The sequence below is a fragment of the Elephas maximus genome, chromosome 3 (genome assembly GCF_024166365.1).
Source record: "Elephas maximus indicus isolate mEleMax1 chromosome 3, mEleMax1 primary haplotype, whole genome shotgun sequence".
In the NCBI taxonomy this organism is placed as follows: domain Eukaryota; kingdom Metazoa; phylum Chordata; class Mammalia; order Proboscidea; family Elephantidae; genus Elephas; species Elephas maximus.
The window spans coordinates 154,935,237-154,952,949 of NC_064821.1; the positions used below are offsets into that span (position 1 = coordinate 154,935,237).

General features: G+C 45.1%; 1 non-coding gene across 1 annotated transcript; it reads left to right on the forward strand.

Moving 5' to 3' along the window:
- The first annotated feature begins 6,555 nt into the window (after positions 1–6,555).
- Positions 6,556–6,719, forward strand: LOC126074194 (U1 spliceosomal RNA). Its single transcript, XR_007516995.1, has one exon. It is a non-coding gene; the product is annotated as a U1 spliceosomal RNA (small nuclear RNA).
- Positions 6,720–17,713: the final 10,994 nt, after the last annotated feature.

Here is a 17,713-nt window from a genome sequence, read left to right on the forward strand (position 1 = left end):
TGAGCAAACGACTGTCCTGATAAAGGGGAGATCAGCTTAACTCCACACCCTCGGCTAGCTCAGACCTTAAGGTTTGATACCTTAATATTGGGATCATGGGTTGGGTCTGCCCTTACGCCTGTTCATTATCTCTACGTGTCACTCAAAAACAGCCTCTTCCTGGCCTGGCCTGTATGCTCAGGGACAGATGTCCGAGTCCTCCGCGTGGCTTGTCTTGGTGATCTGGAACCGCCACACCCTTCTGGTTCAGCCTGCAGAGAAACCTGAGACCATGCTGTATGAATTTGGCCCAACACTGCCAAGCACACGTGTGTGATGTGCAGGGCGCATTCGGCGAGTTGTGGTTCCCATGGTGGCCTGCTGCTCTTTCTGCTCCTGTAGCGGAAGGAAAACTGGCCCTTTTGTCCTGTCCAAAAGAACACCAACGGGACACTGGGACAGAATAGTGGTGTATCCTTTCCTCTGGATGGGCAGGGGGAAGGGGTGGGAGACAGATCAAGGAAGGAAGGAAAGGGAAAAAAACATGTTATGAAATTTCCTGATCTAAAGCTACTGCAAAGTCAGCGTCCTCTGGGACTGGGCCCTCAGTCGCTAGGGGAGGGGGATGGGTGATGTAGTCCAGTTGTATCCAGGTCTGAGTTTCAACCAAAGCAGAATAAGGCCAAGCACCTTGTCCTGGCTTCCAGTGAGCAGACAGGTCTGGGCCTTCCCCAGGGTGGCAGCTCTTGAACTTCGTTTGTGAAGGCAACGTGGTGTAAGCACTGCACCAAGAACAGCAACTGCTGGAAAAAATGGCATGTTCTTCCCAACCTGTCTTTTTTGTTTGTTTGTTTAAACTTAAATTCAAAGGATGAAAATGTTGAGGCACATGAAGCTTAAGACACATATTCAGACCATACAAGGGCTGAATGAGATTCCTGACCCAGAGCCTGAGTTCTTGAGCAGAGATTAGACAAGGCCTCTCTCATTCTCTTTCATTTTTTTTCTGGGTTTCTCAGCTACAGAAAAGGAGACACAGAATGTCAGAGAGATGGAGGGATGCATGGCCCCCGTAGCTGTCAGAGAGCAAAGCAGGTAACTATTGTGGATGTTTTTGCAATACAGAGAAGATTTCTGGGAGGCCGTAGAATTGGTAGTCGACAAGCTTACTGTGATCAGGAGAGGAATCTGAGATGTCAGAGACTCAAAAAGTAAAACAAAAATGGTAAAGCTCCCAGAAGAAAATTTAGGAAAATATATTCACCATCCTGGGGTAAAAAAGTTTCTTAGAGAACACAATAAGCCTCATGTGTAAAAAATGTTTTTCTTAAAGATACATTAGGTGTCATTAAAATTAAAAGCTTCTGCTCATGAAAAACCACCTAAGAAAGTGAAAAGGCAAGCCACGGGCTGGGAGAAAATATTTATCACTTGATTATCTGCAAAGTGACTCAAATCTTGTATACTGAACTTTTAGAGATTAATAATAAAAAGCCAAGGCAAATAACAGTGTGCAAAATATCGAATCAGCTTTCTTCACAAAGGAGAATTTCTAAACAGCCCAAAGTCTTAATAAACCAAGCTCCACATCATTACTCTTTAGGGAAATGCAAATTTAAACCATGAATATGCACCTTACAAACCCACCAGAATGGTACATTTAAAAGACAGAGAACACCATGTGTTGACAAGAATGTGAAACAACTGCAACCAACTTTGCTGGTGAGAAACCATTGTAGGGGACAGTTTGGCAGCTTCTATCAAAGTTAAACTTGCACCTATCCCTTGACCCAGCAATTCCAGTACTTGAAGGGAAATGGATGCACATGTCCACACAAAGACTTAGACAAGCATGTTCGTTGCGGCCTTTTCAAAATAGCTAAAACTGGAAATAACCCAAATGTGCATCAACTGCTGTGTATTCACACATTGGAATAACACTCGTTAACAATACCACATTTAAGAAGTGATAAACGCAACAACATAGGTATATCTTGAAAACATAATGTTGCGTGAAAAAAGAAAAAACGAACAAGAGTCAGATACAAAAAATGTGCATTCATTCCTGTGCATTTCAAGAATAGGCAAAACTAATCTCTGGTGAGAGACCTCAGAAGAGTGATTAAGTAACCCGGGAGGAGATGGGAGATGGGCATTACCTGGAAAGGAGCTCCTTGGACCTTGCTGGGATGACAGAAACTTTGCATAACTTGATTACATTTGTCAAAATTCAGTAATTGTTCACTAAAGATTTCTGCATTATACTTAGTGTGAATTTCACCTCAGTCTGGGAATGTAGTGTTAGGATAAAAACTGAGGGACAAGGGATGAGGGACATGGCCCACATACGGACTATGGCAGGGAGTTTGGATTTTACTGTAAACGCATTAAAAGTTTATTCTAGTTTCCTGTGAAAAAGCCCAGCTGCTATTTGAAATATCTTTACCAGGAAAATGGGTATGACCACATCATCTCAACAGTGGAGGGTACTTCTAAGGCTGAGTGAGACGTGGTTCACCTTTTCCCCAAATGTGGGGTGCACTTAAGGTTTCCCTTAGACCTGGCTCCTGGTATGCATACTGTCAGGTACCTTCCCTCCTGACCCCTAGCTTATACACTGCTGGTGGGAAGTAAAATGGTACAACCAATTTGGAAATCGGTATGGCGCTTCCTTAAAAAGCTAGAAATAGAAGTGCCATGCAATCCAGCAATCCCACTCCTTGGAATACATCCTGCAGAAATAAGAGCTGTCACAAGAATAGATATGTGCACACCCATGCGACTCGACGGCACTGGGTGGTGAGTTCATTGCAGCACTGTTCACAACAGCAAAAAGAGGGAACCAATCTAGCTGCCCATCAATAGACGAATGGATAAACAAATTATGGTATATACACACAGTGGAATACTATGCAACAATAAAGAGCAATGAGGAATCTGAGTAACATCTCACAACATGGATCAATTGGGAAGGTATTATGCTGAGTGAAATTAGTCAGTCACATAAAGGACAAATATTGCATGAGACCATTATTATAAGAACTCAAAAAAAGGTTTAAACACAGAAGAAGACATTCTTTGACAGTTACAAATGTGGGGAGGGAGGGAGACAGGAATTCACTAACTAGATAGTAGACAAAAACTATCCAAGGTGAAGAGAAGGACAACACACAATACAGGGGAAGTCAGCACAACCGGAGTAAACCAAAAGCTAAGAAGTTGCCTGAACACAACCAAACATTTTGAGGGACAGAGTAGCAGGGGCTGGGGTCCATGGTTTCGGGGGACATTTGGGTCAACTGGCATAAAAAAGTTTATTAAGAAAATGTTCTGCACTTTGGTGTGTGGCATCTGAGGTCTTAAAAGCTTGTGAGGGGCCATCTAAGATGCACCAATTTGTCCCAACCCACCTGGAACAAAGCAGAATGAAGAACACCAAAGACACAAGGAAAATATTAGCCCGAGAGACCAAAGGGCCACATAAACCAGAGACTCCATCAGCTTAAGACCAGAAGAACTAGATGGTGCCCGGCTACCACCAATGACCTCCCTGACAGGGAACACAACAGAGAGTCTCTGAGGGAGCAGGAGAAAAGTGTGGCCCAGAACTCAGATTCACTTCAAAAGACCAGACTCGATGGTCTGACCGAGACTGGAGGCACCTTCGAGGACATGCCCCGGAAGCTCTGTTAGCCCAGAACTGGAGCCATTCCTGAGGCTAACTCTTGGTGTAATCAAACGAGGGTTCTTGTCCTGTCCTATTGGCTGATTGAAATAAAACGGATACCACACCACCAGCTGCAAGGGAAACAGAAAGTGGAAATTTATTGTCTTTGAAAACAAGGAGCAAGGCTCCTGGGGCCTAGCACCGGAAAAAAGCACAGCACTCCCAGCCCCAGGGGAGCTTGGAGCTTGATTGGCGCACAAAATCCAACACCCCATCCCTCCCATGTCCACATTTGGAGATCCAGGTTCTGAGTCAAGTCTGTAAGGGAAAGAAACTTTCGCTTTGCAAATTGGCTCAGGTGCAGCTGTGTGCAGGAGAACATCTTCCTTTCCAGGGAAGTTCAAGTCCGGAGTCACGTTTGGAGCCACTGCTGTTCTTGGTTTGCGCATGCTCCGGATTTTGGCGCCAAATTCAAAGCGCGGTTATGGCTGGTGAAGAGGGTCGGGCCAAGCCTCAGTTAGAAACTGGGGCTTGGCGGGCTACGAGGGGTGAGGGGAACTGCGGAGGAGCAGGGGAAGCCTGGGCGGCGGCTTCATTAGGACTGGACTATAAATCGTAAAATGATACTCCTGAGGAGTGTGCTGCTTGATTCAAGCAGATACATGAGACTGAATGGGTGGCTTCTGTGAGAGTCTGGATGGGAACTCAGAAATGGAAAAAAAAAAAAATTGTTTTTTGAGGGGCTGGTTAAATGGACACAGGAAACCCGGGGTGGAGAAGGGGAGTGTGCTGTCACGTTGTGGGAATGGCAACTAGTGTCACATAACAATGTGTGTATAAATTTTTATATGAGGAATTAACTTGAGCTGGAAACGTTCACCGAAAGCGTGATAAAAAATAAAAAAAGAGAAAGAAAGGAGCATTCAGCGAAAAAATACCTTGGAAATTAAAACCCTAATAATGGGAGTAGAGTTGCAGGAACAATGTCAAAAATATTTCCAAGGAAAAAAAGCAGAAAGAGCAAGAAAGGAACAACTAAATCTGATCTCCACAGGCAGCATCTCCTGGACTTCCTTGCCATCTTGGTTCCTGTTGGTTGCAGCCAAGGGGAGGTAGAGGAAGGTAATCAATGGGTAGGAACAGAGAGAGTTCCTGGTATTTTTAAATGCCCTAGGGGTCCCTCCCTGCCAGGGCTAGGTTTAGCTGTCACCCAGGGTCTAGTAAAGCCTCCTCCAACTTCCCTCCTTCCTCCCCACCACCCCAGGCCTAGAGGTGTTAATGGCCGCCTTGCTGTTTCCAGACCCCAGATGCTTCACTGTCCTATACTGAATTATTTTAATCCTGCCGGCACTTCTCACAGGATTAAATATTTCCTCCATAAGACTTCCTTTAAATCACTCAGTTTGAATGTAGCTTCTGTTTCCTGTCAGAGGCGTGAGTGATATGAGATGATTTTCTCAGGTAAATCTGGTCATCTCTAGTTGAGAGAAGAGACCTAAAAAGCCAACAGAAAGCTCCAAGTGAGTGGAATTTGCCAACTTTGAGCTTCACTGTAGGGTGATGCCAGGTTTTTTCACTCCGTTTGGTCAGATTGCCAAGAAAGTTGTCCCGGAGGATTTTTATCTTAAGTATAAATAAAGAAGAGCAGAAGAGAAAAAGGAAACCGAAGACTCAAAAAAGACACTAGTCTCCAGGACTCATAGTCTAGGCGAAGCACAGCCTCATCTACCTTGAGAGCAGAATACCGAGATGGTGCCCGGCTACAATTACCGTCCATTCTGACCAGGGATATAATAGATGGTCCAGGATAGAATGGAACGAAAACATAAAACAAAACTCAAGTTCCTAAAAACAGTCAGTACTTAATGGATCGGTAGAGACTAGAGGAAGGCCTGAGACTAGCCCTTATACTTGGATCTCAAACCAGTCCTGGTGTTCCCTTATCAGCCAAGAGTGGCTCATAAAATAAATAATATCACCTGCGACTACTGTGCTCCTCTAAATAATGAGAACGAGCAGTCAAAATTTACCCCAGGCCGATGATGAGACGGCAAGGGGGTCAAGGAAGCAATGAAAACAGAACCATCACGATGGAAAAAACGAGAATGCTGACACATTGTGAAAAGTGTAACCCATGTCACTGAGCAACAGGAGGGTAAGTCAAAAAGTCTTGCTGCTAGGGTTTCAGTTCATACATGCACGGGTGTATTCCACACAAAACGTGTTTAAACATGTCTCTGTGACCCGTGGATGGCTGCAAATTCTCTCGGTAACACACTCGTCTTGGTCTCCTTAAGGTGCCTTCGAAAAAAAAAGGATACCTTTTATGCCATGGAAAAAAATGATTTTGAGGCAGGGCTAATATCAATTTTTGCTCTATTCTACGTATTAAGAGCCACTCATTATTCCGAGAAGGTTGCACAGGCTTCAGCCGAACACCCAAGAGGTGTGGGAAGGAGAGGTGAAGAAGCCGCGCAGTCCGGGAGAGACGCGGCTGGGCCAGACCTCCGGTTCCGCTCGCCGCGAAAACGGTGGCCGTTGGGGCGGGGGAAGGTAGACGTCACTTCTTCCTCCGACTGCCGGCCCGCTCATTGGCCGTCTGGGAGGGACGGGAGCAGGAAAACGCGGGGAGGGGGCGGGCCGTGGGTAGGCGGGAAGAGCGCGGTCGGTGATGTCACTGACGGGGCACTGTCTTATGTAGATAGTGGCAGCGCAGTGGCTGCTGGATCGGCATTGCTGCTTAAACACGTTATGACTGTGCTGTGGAGCGAATCCAGGTCTGTCCATGAAATTGTGAGCTGTAGGAGCGTAGAAGGGCTCTGAGGGGCCGGGAGTGAGGCTAGCGAAATGACCGTCTGCGTAAAGTGTAAGGAGTGCAAGGCTGCGTGGGGGCGGCAGAGGAATAACTCATACTTACCTGGCAGGGGAGATATCATGATCACGAAGGTGGTTTTCCCAGGGCGAGGCTTATCCATTGCACTCCGGATGTGCTGACCCCTGCGATTTCCCCAAATGTGGAAAACTCGACTGCATAGTTTGTGGTAGTGGGAGACTGCGTTCGCGCTTTCTCCTGATCTTTGTTGTTTTCCAAAGGTAGATCTGCTGTGGTTCCACCCTGCACTTGCTTTTCAGCAACTGGATATTTCGCGGAGCTACATGTTGTACCTTTTTTCCAGTTTTTTGTCTCTGGCCAAGTTGTAGGATCGCACCTCATCAGCACATATAGAACGATCTCTTTATGTGTGACGAAACCGCTAAGTGCTCCTTGGATGGAATCTTCCCATGTGTGGCAAAACCACTTTGCTCCTTAGTTACCGAGAGACCCGTTCAAAAGAAGGCTGAGGTTCTCTACTGGGTCATCGGTAGCGTTGCTCAAAGTTTCTCGCGGAGGCCTGCTACAATGAAGTGCAGCTAAGTTTCTGGTTTTCAGAGCGCGTGTTTGTTTACCTCAGTGCTCTAGGGGCTAGAAGAGAAGTCCGTCCCAATTTAGGGCGTCGGTGGGGCTATCCTCCCTGTGAGCCCCTGGGGGAAAGAGCCTTCCTTGTCGGTGGTGCTTAGAAGTTCGATTTCTTGGCCTTCCTTGGTCTGTGAGAAATCTTGCTCACATGGTATCTTCCTTCTGTGCCTGACCCTCACTGCGCATCTCTTCTGTTTTATGAAACAGCACTCAGAAAGGATTAGGACTAGGACTCACCCTCCTCTGGTATTACTTAACTGGTAACTGTCTTCAAACAGTGGGAGCAAGAAGTGGCAGTCGGCTTCTGGTAAAGATTTACAGCATTGAGAATGGAGAAAACCAAAGACACAAGGGAAAGGTTAGTTCAAAAGCCTAATGGATCCCAAGTACCACAGCCTGAGTCTAGCACAAGTAAATGGTGCCGGGCTACCACCGCCACCTGCTCTGACAGGAATCACAACAGGGGGTCCCAGACAGAGCCGGAGAAAAATGTAGAACAAAATTCTAACTCAGAAAAAAAAAGACCAAACTTACTGGTCTGACAGAGACTGGAGAAACACTAAGTCAAGGACAAGAAGGCAAGAGGGGACAGGAAAGCTGGTCATGGAGAACCCATGGTGGAGAAGGGGAGAGCACTGATGTGTTGTGGGGTTGGCAACCAATGTCACAAAACAATATGTGTATTAATTTTTTAATGAGAAGCTAGTTTGCTCTGTAAACGTTCCTCTAAAGTACAATTTTTACAAAAAGAACAAACAACAACAAAAAGAGCAGACATGCCTAGAAAAAAATAACATGTGAGGCATGAGCTTCTTAGTTCAATCAAGTATAGGAGACCTAATGGATAACACCTGCCCCAGAGCAAAGAGGAGAAGGCAGGAAGGGACAGGAAACCTGGACGAAAAGACATGGGGAACCCGAGGTGTAAAAGGAAAGGGGGAGAATGCTGACATGTTGTGAGGGTTGCAACCAATGTCACAAAACAATTTGTGTATAAATTTTTGAATGAGAAACTAATTTGTGCTGTAAACTTTCACCTAAAAAGCAATTAAAAAAAAAAAAAAAAGATTTAGAGCCTCGGAAACCCTACGGGGCAGTTTTCTTCTCGGTCCTATACACTTGCTATGAGTCGGAATTGACACCACCGCAGTGGGTTTATCTTCAAAGACCTTATTGCCCCCAAAAAGGTCACGTTCACAGGTGCAGGGGTTAGGACTTCAAGATACCTCTTTGGGGGACACAATTCAATCCCTGACACTAGAAAAAAAGAGGGAGGGAGAATTCCATGGCTGACGTTCTTAATGTCAGTAAAAAATCCTGTCTGTTTTCACAGCCTGAAGATCCTGAAAGGAGTTCTGGTTGACAAGAAAGCATTTCTCCCCAGGGCTCTTAGTGCTCCCATCAGTTTTAGACACACCCCTGCAGGGAGGGGAACGGCTCTATCATGGTTTTCTGGCCGCCTTGTACATGTCCACATAGGCCAGAACCCAAGTGTTATGGATTGAATTTTGTCCCCCCCAAAGCAGATGTCAACTTGGTTAGGCCATGATTCCCAGTATTCTGTGGTTGTCCCCCATTATGTGATTGTAATTTTATGTTAAAAGAGGATTAGAGTGGGATCTTAACACCACCCTTACCCAGGTCACATCCCTAATCCAAGGTAAAGGGAGTTTCCCTGGGGTGTGGGAGGCGGAAGATATAAAGAGATAAAAGCAAACAGAAGGAAGCAGAGAATGGGGACCTCATACCACCAGCAGCAGCGGGAGCAGAACGTGTCCTTTGGACCCTGGGGTCCTTGCGCATGAGAGGCTCCCCACCCAGGGGAAGATTGATGAAAAGGAATCTTCCTCCAGAGCCGACAGAGAGAAAAAACCGTCCCCTGAAGGTGACACCCTGAATTTGGACTTGAAACCTACTAGACTGTGAGAGAATAAAGTTCTCTTTGTTAAAGCCATCCACTTGGGGTATTTCTGTTACGGCAGCACTAGATGACCAAGACACCAAGTCTTCCGCCCAGGAACATAGGACAGACAGTCCTATGTTTCTCATCTGCCTCTCTTTCTCGTGGAAGGCCGCCGCTAGACAGTTTTCCCGTCCACCTCCCTGCTTCCAGTGAGGAGTGGGACTTTTCACCTAGCCCTCCTTAGGGCACAGCCATAGGACATAAAACTGCTCAGCTGCAGTGAGGCATTGATGCCTCAGCAACAGAGCTTCCAATTACTTATGTTGCAGTGATCTGGCCACCTTTTTAGAATGTCGACTTAGGAGAGGGCCATGAGCAGCTGGCACCTTTGACAGCTTCTGCTTTCACTGCCCGTGTAAGTAATAAAATATCTGAATGTAAAAAGGATCTTTTTTTTTCTTTACCATCTGAATCTGTCATGCCTTGACTCTGCCTTGTCTTGTGCTTGACACCTAGTAGTGACTCTGAGTCTTGCTGAATCTCCATGCATTGTCGGTGCACCTTAATTCTGTGCTCATGGGGTTATCAAGATTGCTGTATGTAAATGAGCCAGCGAGGAACTGTGGCAGACAGATGTATTGTGCGCATTTCCTCTACTCCCGTGCCCGCTTCCTTGTCTAACTGAATTTCACTTACAAAACACAAGTTCAAAGATAAACTTACAAATAATTCCAAGACGATGACAGCAGAACAGTAAACCAAGCGTGAGGATCCTTCTGAGTGTGGGGCCCTCAGTGACTTTACAGGTCAAGTGCCCATGAAGCTGGCCCTGTGTGGAGGTCCGCAGCCAGGTGTCACTAAGAAGTCAAACACCCTTCTCTATGTAGAGAAGAACCAGAACCTATAGGAGATGACAGGTGGAGAGTACCTTTGGATACAGCTTTCCCTTTCTTTCAAAGTTCTTCATTAGCTACTAATTGTGGTCTCTGACTTTATCCATTATCTCAATCCAGAGTTAGTCAATGACTTTGGGGCTTCTATTTTTTAGATTTACCCAGAACCCACCGTCCTCAGTAGCAAAGACATGTTCCTCCTCATAAATGATTTCCAGCTTCAAGAAGCTCCAGCTCCTGTTGACTTAAATTTCAGACCCTCAAGTCACATGAAGACACCCAGAGATTGGTGGTCAGTTGCTGAACAGTCAAAGCATTTTGTTTGCTTGTCAGACTTCTGTTCCATTACAATAAATCTCTGCAATTTATGTGCATTTCTTGATTGCTTAGCTAGATTCTTTTCCACAGAGAAATTGATATTGATATTGCCGTGGAATTACAGTTTACAGTGAGGCAAAAAAAAAAAAAAAGAATGTGGATTCCAACCAGCCCGTGAAGATGTCAGGTAAAGTCAATCGATGTTGAAAGAAATTAGCTGTAATCCCTTTACTCCTGAGAATTTCATGTACCAAAATCTGCTTTAAAATCTAAGAAAAAAGTTTTAAGGTAGAAACAGTGCCCAGGGTTTGGAGATTGGAACACCAACCTTAGTAAAAGGACAAAGGCTTGAAATTCCTCATTGACCTGAGAGTATAAGAATGGGCTTTCTGGTAGGATCTCTCTGAAAATAAACAGCGCTTAGATCCTGGGTCTCAGTCTCAAATGTCCCACCAGTAGGCTCTTGTGCTGGGGCCTTGTCCTGAGTGAATCCATCTGCATCCTAGCTACATCTTCCCAGACTCAGGGGGACCAAGAACTTGCTCCATCAGCACCAGCCTTGCCACATGCCTTGGGGAAGTCACGGACCTCAACTCAGAACCAGCTTCTCTGTCTGTAAATGAGAGAGAGGGTGCCTGCAATAGTTTTTGGAGATCAGTCTAGCTCTCTAATTCTTCTCGGAAGAATTATGATGGGCTATGTTTCCTTGGTACTTAGTGGTTTTTGTGCCCTTGGCCTGAGAGGTCGCATTAGGAGAGTCCATCACAGCAAGTAACTTTGTACCCCCAGGTGGGGCTCGTTTTTTTTTCCTTTTCAATAGCCAGCTTCCCTGTATGTGGTATGGGTAGCACTGGTAGTACTTGAGATACTTTTAGGTGGTAGAAGGATGAGTATTTTAATATAAGTATGTATCTAATTCCATATTCATACCCACCATGGATAACAAGCGCATCGAGCTCACTTTGATGCCTTCTTTGTAGAGATCAGAAGGAGCATTGGTATCACAAACCAGGGGGCAGCACTTCATCAAATGCCCTTTAAATATCTAAACTTCCCTCAGACTTCTTTCCTTGGGTGACAGCTGCCCTGCTTGAGGTCTTGCTACCAGACAGCTCTCCCAGATAACACGCCAACACACCTGTGGTGACATGAGATCCTTTACGTGACCTTTTGCCTTGGTTCTTTGGTAAAAGAGCTTGAGAGATTCCTCCCCCCACCCCCCACCCCCCATGAAGGCCTGAGGAGTTAACTTTTGCCCTAGTTTTCTACCCCCAGGGTTTGTTACTTTTGTTCAGGGTGCTTGACATTTCCTGAGTAAGCTGTAAACAACTTGAGGTTTGATACTTTTTGTCTGGCCCTGAGCTGCATGCAGCGTGCCTTGTAATTAGTATGCACCTTGCAGGATTGGTCAATGTACCATGCAAATACAATGACTATAGGCTATGCAAATAGAGTATCTGTAGTCTACTATGTCAATGAAGTGTCTGTGGCCTACGGAGAGGGGATTGTCGAATTCATGGCCCTGGTGGGAGGGCCATGCCTTGAAATTGATGAGGAACTTGTATATATATACAGTTAACCCAAAAGAGGTCTTTCAGACAGGAAGAAAGAAGAGAGAAGCAGCAGCAGAGAGAGAGAGAACAGGTAAAGAACCTCTTAAAAGAGGTGTAACACAGATCAAGGGCTATAACGCTGAAGATGGCCACGGGCCAGGGAGGGGCCCAGTGGCAGAATTGGTGGTGACAGACAGCAGAGCCAAGAGAAGCCCTGAATGGCTGAGAGGAGGTGAGAGATATCCTGCCGTGAAGAAGGGAGACTTTGCTCACGTGCTTCCAGATCCTGATCCTGAGTTGTACCCTGTTACTTCCTTAATAAACCACCAAACTGTAAGTGTGGTCTGTGAGTTCTGTGTGGCCATTGCAACAGATCATTGAACCCAGAAGAGAAGTACAGAGTGCTGCGGGAGGGATGGCTGCTGTCAGAATTGGTAAAACGGTTGGAGGATAGAGGTTTGTCTGACTGCCACCTCATGGAAATAAGCTTTGGGCTGATCCTGGTCATTCCCAAAATCCCCTTGAATTTTGACAGAGGCTGATGCTGATACCGCTGTCCCCACTTTTTTACAGCACCCCTCACCTCAAAAGCAGCCTCTTTATTTTTCTGGCTCCAGGTTCCTCTTCCACCACCCCTTTGCTCAAGCCCTCTCGTACCTCCTTTGTAGGCAGACAGCATTAGCTCTCTCTCTGCCTCAGATTTGCACCTGACACGCATCAGGAGATTGGAAAATTAGGAACTCCCTATAAGATGCCCTCTCTTTCAATGATGGTGGAAATTGTAGATGTCGTTGTTGCTAGTTGCTGTCAAGTCAATTCCTACTCATCACGACCACATGTATGCAGAGTAGAACTGCTCCACAGGGTTTTCAAAGCTGTGGTCTTTCAGAAGCAGACTGTTGGTCTGTCTTCCGAGGTGCCTCTGGGTGGATTTGCAACACCAACCTTTGGTCTGGTAGTCGAGTGTTTGACTATTTTTGCCACCCAGGGCCTCCAGGAATTTAAATAAATTAGAACATTATCTTCTCACCATCAGAAATAACTTCAGATGTTTCCTGATGTGAAAATGCGGAATATCAAACGATACTTTAGAAGAAAACCCTAGGTCTTGTGCTGGCAGGTGTGGGCATTTTGCCATCCCTTCCCAGGGTGTGTTCTCACCTTGCTCTCACTTCTGAGCCACAGGGTCTTAGTAAATTGAAATAATCTCCAATCCTACTTCACTAGCCAAACTGAGCAAAGGCACGGAGGACTATGGCGCCCCCTCGTGGCTAGTGCGGGCACAGCACACAGAGATCTGCAAGGCCCCAGAAGATGCTACCGAGAGTAAGGGGGTGCGGGTGAGGTTGGGGGGGAGGGGAAGGGGGAGAAGACAAGGGCAGGTTCAAAGAAAACCAGCTAAAACGTGCCAGATGCCAGGTGAGTGTTGAAGACATTGAAACTACAAGCCGTGCATCCTACAGACTGATACAGCTCGATGAAGAAGAGCTGTGAACTTTCTCCCGAGCAGCAGGAGGTTCCCTTACCCAAATATTAAATACGTGAATTAAGGCCGAAGTCCATTTTCAGTGCCTTTGCAATGAGAAAACATGGGTTTGCAGAGAGTTTAAGGGCTTTAGTCAGTCAGAGCTTAAGGGCTAAGCTATGCTCTGGCTCCCTGAGGGAGGCGTTTCTGACCAAAAGGAGTCTATCCACAGGGTACCTAGAATCTCCTTGGATACGGGGTTCCAGGCATGTCAGATATACCAAGGTTATTACAAAGATCTTTGATCTGGTCTGTAGCTAAGGGGCACTACCTCTGGGAAGGCCTCCCTTCTAGTCCTGGCACCACTACTTGCCTTCTGTTTGACCTCTGGCCAGCTCCTTCAATTTTCAAGTCTCATATGAAAATAATAGTATTAACCATCTCCTAGAGTTATTGTATAGGTTAATGGGATGATATAATAACCCACATAGCATACTGTATGGCACATATTAGGTATATCCAAGAAAAGCCAAATCTATTGCCGTCAAGTAGATTCCAACTCATAGCGACCCTCTAGGACAGAGTAGGACTGCTGCATAAAGTTTCCAGGGAGCACCTGGTGGATTTGAACTGCAGACCTTTTGGTGAGGAGCCTTAGCACTTAACCGCTACGCCACCAAAGTTTGCCTATTAGGTATGCAAGATATGAAATAACATTGAAGATAAGTTTTTTCCCCCGTAATTGTGAAATCTAACAGAAGTGTACAGATTTCCTCTTTGGGACATGATGGAGTAACAAATGGTATTTACTTTTCTACCTTAAACTACTAGAAGACAGGATGAAATATATGTGAACAGCTCTTTGGAGGCACTGAACCACAGGAAGTATAGGACAGAGCTCAGACTGAGCCCCTGTGAGTGTGTGCTCACACCAGCCTGAATGGAAAGAGCAATTAATACATGTGGCATGAAGGAGAGTCTCCAGGAGGGTAATACCTCAACACTGTGTCCACATTAGCCTTAGACTAAGGATGTTCTAAACCCACCTCCAAACCTATCAAAGCTTAAAAGCGAGCCTGGAAAGAATCAAACTGTTTCCAAGCAACTTAACGGCATCCCAGAGCAAATTCCGAAAATATTTAAAGAATTATATAAAGGATATATATTTTTAAATACTTAACATGAAATTCATAATATCTGACATCTAATAACAACTATTGGGTATACAAAGAAGTGGATTCTTGGTGCAGAAAAATATGATTCATAACCATGAGAAAAACCAATCAACAGAAACACACAGAAATAACAAGATTATAGAATCGGTAGACAAAATATTAAAACGGCTATTATAAACACACTGCATATGTTCAGAAAAATGAATGAAAGCATGAGCTTGATGAGGAGAGATATGAAAGACATATGTATATACATATATGTATGTGTGACTCAAACAGAACTTCTAGAATTGAAAAATACGGTGGCTGATTTTATCAGTTAATTGGACACTGTAGGAGACATAGCAACATAAATTATCCAAAATGAAACCCAGAGGGAAAAGAGAACTAAAAATGAAAACAACAGAGCATGATTGACCTGTGAGAAAACATCAAGTGGCCTAATATCCATGTACTTGGAGTCCTCCCAATGGAGCAGCTGGAGAGACAGAAAAAACACTTGAATAGATAGCAACAGTTCCAAGGGGAAGGGTCCAGCCCCCTCCTTGTGGCCGCTGTGGAGACAGCACATAGGGATCTATCTGTACAACCCGAGGAGCCACTGGATACCAAAGAGGATAGCAAAAAGGTCGATCAAGGGTAGATACAATGAAAACTAGGCACTGTGCAGGACCTTAAAATGAGAAATTGTGTGGCCTATGGGCTGAGCTACGTTGATAAGTAAGAACTGAGAGCTTCTCTTCTCCTTAGCAAGGAATATTGCCCAGTTATATCTGAGCCAACACTGAAGGCAAGGTTTAGCGAGTTGCTGATGAGGAAGCTGAGATTTGCAGAGGTTAATAGATTTCCTTGGTCTCAGGACTGTTTACACTAGATCAGGTCCAGTCCTCTCAGTTGTTGATGCTTCAGAGCATGAGCTATAGAGACAGTTATACGTGGCAGGATCTTTGAGTTTATTAGCCCATCTTCCCAGCTCATGAAAAGGGGAATGATGATTCGTAGTTTGCTTCCAAATTGCCCCAATGAAATTTTTATAATCTCACAGTGAAAGGACTGTAGAATGTGACAAACTCAATCTTTAGAGTGATACATATGACTACATCGAAATTTCAATTCAAATAACAAACGATGAACTTTAAAAAGATTCTACCAAAAAATAAACTATTTTTATTTGTTGTTGTTGTTAGTTTGTTGCTGTCAGTTTGGACTCATAGTGACCCTATGTACAACAGAATGTTATGCACTGTCGTCACAACTGTTGTTATTCTTGTGTCCATTGTTGCAGCCACTGTGTCAATCCGTCTTGTTGAGGGTCTTCCTCTTTTTCGCTGACCCTTTTTATTTAGTATATCTTTTTATCAGAGTAATGTATGCCCAAAAGTTTGTTATGAAAAACAGTACTCCCCTGATTCCTTTCTACTATTTCTTGTTCTCCAGAGATAACCACTTTCAACTCACATAATCAATTATCTGGCTATTTCTCTCTTTAACTCTGAAGAAACATTGTTACACCTTGATTTTCCAGTTTTCCACTCCAGGCCCTGCAGACAACCCTCAAGGGGAAAAATGGTGTGCCTTTGGGTGGGTGGATGCACCAAGGGAACCCACAAGGCGCTCCACTTGGCTTCCCTTCACTTGCCAACCCACTTAACCCTCCATATAGTGAAAGGAAACCTTGCAAGAACAAATGCCAGGCAAGCAGCTTTGGGGTTTATAGTTGGAACCCGGTTCTGGGGTCGGACAGGAAGAGATGCGAACGTTCATGAGGGAGGAGCTGTGGTGGTCCACATCCAGCAACTGAAGAAACCGCTGCTGCGGTGAACACCCTTTTCCTCTGCCTTCCATTCCCTACTTTCTCCCTTTTTCTTTCCTATTCTCCCCTTTGTTCTTTCCTGTCTCTCCTCCTTCCTCAGCTATTTTCTGAGGGTTTCTGGAAGCTCAGTTTCCGAGGTGGAGACAAGCGGACAGAGCTGTAAGGTACAGAAGGCCGCGGGGAACAAGAGGGGATCTGAAGCAGGTCTTGCTCCGCGGAGTCCGGGGTTCCCATTCTGCCTTTTCGCTCCCAGCCTGAAACCTTTCTCGCTCCTAAATGACCATCAGGAGCGGGACACGGAAAGGGCTTAACAAGTTTCATTCACTGTTTAAAGAGTTTTTTAAAAATATCCTTGATTTGTCTTAAACACTAAGGTCCCATTGAGATTTGAACTCGGTTGCAGATTCAGAGTCCAGCGTGCTCACCATTACACCATGGAACCCCCTCAGAAGCTGCTGACTGCATGCCATACCAAACCTCAAATCCACTGCTGCCGGGTCCCTTTTGACTTGTATCTATGAGTATCTCAATGAAAAACCAAACCCAATGCCACTGCTGTTGAGTTGATTCCAACTCATATATCTGACTATCAATAAAAAACAAAAAAACCAAACCCGTTGCCGTTGAGTCGATTCCAACTCATCTCAACAGAGGTGTGTAAATACTCACTTAGCATCCCTATTTTCCACGGACTAATCTCATGGCCCTCCTCAGTCAGACAGGACTTGATTAGGGTTGACCTGTGTGAGTGGACTCACCGATCTTGTCCCTCTCTGCCCCTCTATTTTATTGACTTCTATCATTTTATTTGGAGCCCTGGTGGCCAGCGTTTAAGAGTTTGGCTGGTAACCCAAAAGGTTGGAAGTTCAAATTCACTAGCCGCTCCTTGGAAACCCTATGGGGGCAGTTCTACTCTGTAATATAGGGCCGCTTTCAGTTGAACTCCATGGCAAAAAAAAAAAAATCATTCACACCTCAGGAAATGAGGTAAAATTCACTTTGAGTTTAGGGCAACAGCACAGCTCTTGAAGCTCCGTCATAAACCACCAACTCTGCCTTATTTACCAGCCTTTCCTGTCCCAAGGTGAAATTTCTGCAAATGATAGTTTTATTTCCTTTTCTTTGCCTTCACCCACTTCTCATTCCCAGGGAGGGCAGATGATTGTCAGGACAGGACTTGGGAACTTCCTGGGTCCCTTGGCCAAACCCCACCTATTATACTCCAAAGTCCCCACAGCTTCCTATGTGTAATATATAAAGGTATGTCAGCAGTGGTTTATGTGGGGAGTGGGTTCAGGAGGCAGGATCACTTTCATTTTCTTCTTATACACTTTTTTTTTTTGTAAGCTTTTCTTACAACAAGCAAATATTTGTCAGATTTACAATGAAACAACCATGTTTAACATTTACACACATAGACAAATCGGACTAACCTCATCTGTTGTAACTCAAAATTGACCACATGCTCTTGAAGCTACAAGACAGAGGTC